This window comes from Macrotis lagotis, chromosome 5 (assembly GCF_037893015.1).
Source record: "Macrotis lagotis isolate mMagLag1 chromosome 5, bilby.v1.9.chrom.fasta, whole genome shotgun sequence".
NCBI classification, from domain to species: Eukaryota; Metazoa; Chordata; class Mammalia; order Peramelemorphia; family Peramelidae; genus Macrotis; species Macrotis lagotis.
The window spans coordinates 80202843-80211022 of NC_133662.1; positions in this window are offsets into that span (position 1 = coordinate 80202843).

An 8180-nucleotide genomic window follows, 5' to 3' on the forward strand; every position below is an offset into this window, starting at 1 on the left:
AATAATATTATAAAAAACACTCAAACTTCTATATTAGTTCCCTCATTAGCCTGACATACAGAGGATCTAGCTGAGTTTAGTTAGATAAAATCTATTATTGATATGATTAATTAACATTCTAGATCTTGGCAAAAGCCAAAGTCAATTTTTTTTTATTTATAATAAGACCTATTCCTCTTTGCTCCCAATTAATTTGGTACCAGTGGAATTGCTTCATTGACCCCACCAATTTTGGTCATTTAATCATATCTAGTATGGACTAGTAAGGAAAAAAATCTACCAGAAACCTGGGTGCCATGAATATTGAAAAAGAGAAGAAACTAAGAGGGTTGCAGTTTTTATCTCAAACCCCATAAAGCAACATGGAAATGTTTGTTCCTAATTCCATATATATGGATCTCTATGCTAGAACAACAAGCCAGAAATCTCTCCTTTGAAGTTGAGACATTGGCCCAGGCCACAAGTGAATATATTTTCCCCTCCAAATTGAGATAGATTCTTTAGACAGTTTTACAAAGTGTCATGACTCTAGACCTCCTCACTGCCTTACATGGAGGATCCTGTGCTGTGATTAATCAATCTTGTTGTTCTTACATTAATCAATTGGGAAATTATAACACACTTTCATAGCAGAGACCCAACTACCTTCCCCAGGTGACCCATAGTGGAATCACTCCTCTGGGTTCATCTGGCTACTGCTAAATGACCTATTAGACACTCTTATTGTTCTCTGCCTTAAGATTCTTTTTAGTCTCTGCATGAGTTACTATCCTAAAGGCTATTCCAAGATAATCCCAGAGAGGCTCATGTTAGTGTGCTCTGATTATACTGGTCATGCTGATCATCCCCATGTTAAAAAAATCTTATGGCACTCTTGCTTATAGATAATTCTTGGAAGTTCTCTCATGAATGAAAAATGTGGGGAGAGGGGGAATTGAATTAGATCTATTTTATTTTGTATCATGGTTGACATTTTGTATAGTTGTTGAAGTTAAGTTTTGTGTCCCTGAGCTAAGATTAGTTTTTCTGTAAAACATGTCATTTCAGGGAAACCAGCAATTTTTATATTGCAGAATGCAGGTAAATACAACCATCCAGCATCCCCCAAGCACTGGAAAGCCCCTAAATTTAAAAATAGTAACTGTGCTTTTCTATAAAAACCTCTGTACTCTCTCTCTTCAGGATCTTTGTGCTGGTGAGAGGCTTTGAAACTGAATTGTTTTGCAACTTCATGCCTTGTCAATAAATTGCATTGCTTGGACTTTGTTTCCTCAGCTCTTGTGAAGATACCCATATCCTTGCAAAGAAATAATTTTCCTCACTAGGGCTACCTTGCTTACTTCCAAAATTTACATGTTTTAACCATAAGGCAGTATAGATATTCACCATCCAGATCTATTTCACCAAAAAGAACCTGGCTATGAAGGTAAACTTTCACCCTCTTGGTAAAACATGGATCATCAATGCAATAGAACAAAAAAATAAAGGCAATAGAAGCTTTTCATTCCTCTCTTTTGAGGAAAGCTATATTCATTTTATTAGTCTAAGGGGTGTGGTTAGTATAAATTTACCCAATCTTTTTTGATAGTATCAGTAAAAGGAATAAATACTTCTAATAGAATATCTGCCTAAAAGTAGATGACTTCCAAATAGTACTTAGGCTACTTTGATAGGAAGTCTAAAATAGACATGCTTTTAAACTCGTTGGAGCATCTAGACCTGAAAGGAATTTTTGAGATCATCTAGTCAAAACTCTCTCATTTTACAGATGAGGAAACTGAGGCCCAGGGAGGCTAAGTGATTTACCTTAGTGTCAGAGGTAGGACCTATGACACAGAGCCAATGCACTTTCCACTAGTGGTACCATGCTGGTTTAGCTCCCAGTGATGTTCAACTCAAAGCATCTAGAAGACCCAGGCATTGCACAAAGACCCCAGGAACTCTAGATTCAGGTCTCTGCTATTCCTCACAGTGCATGGCAGAGAAACTCAGGAGAGTTTGAATTCAGACTGAAGCTGCTATAATCAATATTTTTTAGTTTAGTGTCCTATCATTGGCAAGTCCTTTGAACTGCTTCTCACAGCAGCTAGTTCATTACTAGTAGAGCAGGGGGACTGGACTTGCAGCCAGGTTGCAGCAAGGCGAGCTTGATGTCAACATTTTGCCTTCTTGAGTCTGACCCTGAAGTTTTCAAGTTCCTACCTAGGGGCCAAGAAGTATATCATATCCTCTTCAGTCCCTTTAGCACTCTTCATTGGTTTTGGTTTTTATAGGGCTGATTCTAGGCACAAAGTTATGGTTTAGCTGCCTGTTAAAGGTGGAAAAAATTTCTTTTTGGCTTATGATCCCCTATCTTTCCTAATATTCTATTTGCAGCCTTCATCTTCTTTTCTTTCTCCCCATATTTTTCCATAAAGAGAACAGTATCACCTGATTCCAGAAACTAGACTCAGGGCTATACCACAAACAAAAATTCTTAGAAACTAGTAATAATAATGGAATATCTCAGCTTTTTTGTCTCTGGTCACATGAATCTATGTTTACAGCTTCAGTGTGAGTATTTTATACACCCTGATATCCTAGACTCAAGCTTAGATTAATAAAGCAAATCAATCCACTGCAGTCTGGCTCAGCAGATATTTTAGGGTGGAGTTTTTCTGTGAATAAATGAAGCAATAAAAAAAAATCCCTTCTTACTATTATTTTCCTTCTCTGCTCTGCCACTTAGCACCTGTCCACATATGCAATTCACTTTAATAGTTCCAACTTATGGGCCATAAAGTCTCATAAAATAATATTATGTGCATACAATGTAGTCTTGGCAAATAGTGTTTCTTAAAAAATCTTCCAGAAAAGCTTAGAAAATTGCCTCCTTCAAGTCCAGATGAAAAGTTTCGATTGCCTTTATGATTCATGACAATTCTCTTGGAATAAATTTCTATAGCACTATACATATGTGTGATTGTGTGTGTGTGTGTGTGTGTGTGTGTGTGGTCCTATAACCTAGTCAAAATTCAACAGAAAGCAGGAAGGACAGATCAGTGAGTATAAGGAAAATCTGAGGCCTGATGGCCCAAAATTTGTGAATTCTGTTCCTCAGAAGCACCCCATGATGGTATATCAAAGAAGAGCTAGGTGCCTAAGGTAGACATCTCTTAAAATTGGGAGTCTAGAAATGAATCTAGGAATTACCTATTGCTGTTGTCCCTATATATGTCTCCTAGAAGTGAAAGGTGGAATTTTGAGAATTTCTGTCTATTTTTGAATTCTGATATATGAGATTCAATTCACTTCAACAAGAATGATACTAGGTGTCTGAATTAGCAGTGTCTGGAACATAATAGGTGCTTAATAAATATTTATTTATTGATTGAAAAATGAACCAGTCTTTGCCCTTAAGAAGTTTAGAGTCTTCTTGGGTGGATGGTGGGTGCGGAGGGTAAGAATTTAAACAAAGATTTATAAATACAGGAGGATTGCTGAGGGGAGTCCATGATCAATTTGAAGAGTTTCCCTAATCAATCTGATGAGGTTATATGACATTAGTCTTGAGAGGCATCTTCAAGGCTCCATGGAATGTAAGCATTCCCATCAATCCTTTGCTCTTAGTACAAACTCCTGTCAAAAACTTTCTTTGTTTTTTATAAAAGTGAGCTTAAGAACAGGTGTCTCTTACTCTACCCAGGACTTTGAAAGGATACACCAGAAAGCTGACAAAAATTCTGGGGATAAGGTGGGAAAGGAAAACCTATTTGCATGGATATTTTCCTCCCCATAGGAGTTACAATATGGGAGAACATGGTAAAGGCAGGTGTAAGCTTTCGGATGTGGTCTATGAGTATAGTTCATGAATAATTTTCATCAACCCCAAACTATTGTGTGGAGGAGGAGGAAAACCTCTAGTTCCCTCAGTAGTGTGATCCTGGAATCTGGTATTCTTACCAGAGGATAGAAGTTTCCTGGTCATCAATAGCTTTGGGAATTGTCTTGTGTGTAAATTCAAATTTTGCAATTTCCAAGTTCAAAAGCATATTGTGTGTGTGTGTGTGTGTGTGTGTGTGTGTGTGTGTGTGTGTGTTTTCTGCTGTGGTCTGATTCACCCAGTGATGTTCTTGTCATCCAGTGATGGACCTCTCTCGTAATTAAAACCCAGTTCTATCCTTTTCCCTTCACTGAGTGAGGTTCGCACCTATTCTTAGCCATATCCTTCCCATTTCCTTATCCTTGATCCCTCACTCAAACTCTTCAGTTTCTTAAATTAAGATTTATGTCATCCCCTGTGTGAATTTTTTAAAAAGTAGTCATTTTTTCAGTTGTATCTGACTCTTTGTGACACTTTTTGGGGTAGAGGGGTTTGCCATTTCCTTCTTCAGTTCATTTTACAGATGATGAAACTGTGAGAAACGGGGATTAATAGACTTGTCCAGAATCACACAGCTAATAAGTATATGAGGCTGAATTTGAACTCAGGTCTTCCTCACTCTAGGCTTGGTGCAGTACCACCTAGCTACCTATGAATTACAATACTTTCTCACTAAAGACCAATTATTTTTAGTGGGACTGGACCTTTTGTGAAACCTCTAGGTCTCAAAGCAACTGCTATGGAATAGGTCAAGAAAGTTGAGAAACAGAGAAGAGAAAGAGGGAGGGGGAAGGGGGGGAGAGAGAGACAGAGAGAGAGACAGAGAGAGAGAGAGACAGACAGAGAGAGAGACAGAGAGAGACAGACAGAGAGACAGAGAGAGACAGAGACAGAGAGAGACAGAGACAGAGAGAGACAGAGAGAGAGAGAGAGATCCTCTATAAAAGAGAATCATACTCATAATTCCTATTTAGCATAGTAAGAGACAGTGAATGACTCAGACAACATAGGTCTGATGGGAAAAGAATAGCTTGTTCAGTAACCCCAGAAATATATTTTCCAACAGGGATGAATCTAAACCACAGGATGATACAATGTTTTGGAGAGATTGTGTAGGGCTCACCATGACATGGAATTGCCCTGATAGCTGCCCCTTAGATCAGCTTCCTTCTGGGAGTTGTTGATAGGCTATGGGAGTTCTTCATACAGTTTTTGGATCTATTTATAGGCTCCTGTAAGTTCCTTGTATCTATTGAATTTGAGGTCTAGTGAAATATGGGCTATCCTACATTTGGTATTTATTTAGTACTGTGAGTGTTTGTTTAGGATCTAGGGGCTTGTTTGTACTTACATTTAGATAGATATGAGCTACATCCTGAGTATTTTAGGAGATTTTTCCTGGTAGAGACAATAAAAACAGATAGTGCTTATAACTCTCTTGAGGTCAGCTTCTAGGACTTACCATAGCCATATGTATCCGGAGTGTTTGTGGGACCCAGTGCCCTAGTTTAAAAATATATGCAAAATAAATGCAAATTAATTTAAGTAGGAGACAGATGAGTACCAACCTGGGGGGGGGGGGAGGCAAAAAAAGGCATAATCTCCTGGAGGGGGTTGCTGATTGATGGCAATTTATCACAATAGAGGAAGAGAGAGTTATTTAGAAGTTAGGTGAAAAAAGTATCTCTTAGGGAAGGCAAATCCTTGTGGAAGGTACCTAGTCAAAAAATCTTTTTTATGTGTGTTTAGGGGGAGAGGGGGAAGGAAGGAACTTTGAGATTCAAAAGGCTCATGAGCCATAGGTTGCCTCTGTTTTAGATATGCCCCCTCCTCTTTCCCGGTACCCTTGCCTTGCCTATTTTCTAGAATCTTCCATATCTGAAATTTTCCATGCTAGAAGTTCTAACTTCATGTTGTAGTTTTGAATTCAGCTGGGTCTCAGTGATTAATCCTTGGAACCACCCTGCCAGTGACTGCAGAAATGGCAACCAATCAGACATGCTTGAACAAGACTCCCACATTTCTGCCTGTAAAATCCCTGTTATCCACAGCTCTGATCAGGAGAATAGAACTCAGGAACTCCTATACTGAAATTCAAGGAATGATAGCTACCTAGTGGAAAAACTTAGTGTGAATTAAGTCCACAGGGCAGCCTCTTATAGCAGTTTTCCCTTTTGTACTGTGGTGATGCCCCTGATGGCAAGTGATAACCTCCCCTGTGATTGAATTCTAGTTTTATTCTTTTCTTTTCACCGAGATTCACATGTATTCTCAGTCATAACCCCTCTTCTTTATCCCCTTTCACTCCTTCCTTAGTTTCTTAAGTTAAAATTTATGTCATTCCCTGTGTGAATTGAAATATTCCCACATCAAAGGCCTATTTCTTTTATTGGGATTGACCCAACTTGCCTCTTTTGTGAACCTAGATCTCAAAGCAACTTCAGTGCTTAAGGTCACAGAGAATGGTGGACTGTTTGAAAGTGAGTAGAGTGCACATTTCCCAATAAGAGGTGTTAAGGGCCTGGAATGTATGGCAAGTCTTTAGATCTGGAAAATTAATAAACCCCAGAAACATCTATTCCTTTCCTCTCTATCCCTTTCTTCCTCTGCTTCCACTTTTAAACTGAAAAAATTTTTTTTTCCCAAGGCCTTAATGAACACCAGATCAAATGAGCATTTTCATAAACATAGAACACAAAGAGTGATAAATTTAAAATGTGATAAATTCAACATGTAACTTTCAAAAGCTGTCCTGTTTGTCTCTCCTTTCTGTTCTCATCTGTGCCTTTAAAAATGTAGCAATGACCTTTCCTTTTTTTGACTACCTTAATTTTAGCCTCCCCTGTCCTTCCCAATCCTTCCCATCCCCAATTGAAAAAGAAAAAGAAAAAAAAGACTTTGTAACAAATAAACATAGACAAAGAATCAAAATTCCTATCTTCCTTATAGCCCCAAATCTAACTCTTCTTTTGCATTTTGAACATTTCACCTCTGTCAGTAACATACTTCTTCATCATTTCTCTGGAATTTGATTGGTCACTGCATTGATCAAAGTTCTTAAGTCTTTTAAAGTTAATTTTCTTTGACATATTGTCCTTCTTACTTTTTCTCCACACCATTGCATGAGGTTGCTTTCTGCCTTTCATTTTTTTTTTTTGGCAATGAAATCTGGGTTAAATGACTTGCCCAGGGTTACATTGCTAGTAAGTGTCAAGTGCCTGAGGCTGAATTTGAATTTAGGTCCTTCTGTCTCCAGGACCACTGCCTTATCCACCACCAAGCTACCTGCTACCTCTCCCTTTTAAATATTTAATTTTTCATAATTGGGGAAATAAGGAGAAGAAAGAATTCATATATGGTGATCTTTATAATATGAATAGACAAAAACTAGCTATATAATTTTATAGATTGTAAGATAAAGTATTTTCTTGTTTTACTGGACCTGATTTTTTAAAATGGAGTTTTCTAATTCCTGTCATAATTTTATATTTTTATTTTAAAAATATTTAGTATTTTATTTCCCTCCAGTTAATATGTAAAACAATTTTCAATATTTGCTTTTATAAAAATTTTTACTTCCACATTCTCTCCCTCCCTCCTGATGTTCCTTATTGAGAAGGTAAGTAATTTGATATAGTTATATATTTGTAGTCATGCAAAACATATTTCCATATTAGTCATGATGTAAAAGAAAACATAGACCCCCCAAAAAAACCCAAGAAAAAGAAAAATTTTCTTAAGTGTGCTTTGATCTGTATTCAGACTTGATTAGTTCTTTCTGTGGGAATAGATGACATTTGTCATTATAAGTCCTTCAGAGTTGTCTTAGTTTATTGTACTGAGAATAGCTAAATCATTCACAGTTGATCATCTTACTATATTGCTATTACTTTGTACAATGTTTTCTTGGTTCTACTCATTTTACCTTGCATCAATTTATGTAAATCTTTCCAGGTTTGTCTGAGAGCATCTTGCTCATTATTTCTTATAGTACAATAGTATTCCATCACAATCATATATCACAACCTTTTCAGCTATTCTCCAATTGATAGGCATCTCCCAATTTCCAATTCTTTGTCACCAGAAAAGAACTCCTTTAAATATTTTTAACCATAAATGTGATTTTCCTTTTTGTTTTTTATCTTTTGGGGATAATGGTATTATAGATAGTAGGGTAAGGATGGTTTTATAGGTCTTTGGGTATAACTCAAAATTGCTCTACAAAATGGTTGCATCTGTTTACAACTTCACTAACAGTGCATTAGTGTCTCAATTTTCCCACATCCCTGACAATATTTGTCATTTTCCTTTTCTTTTC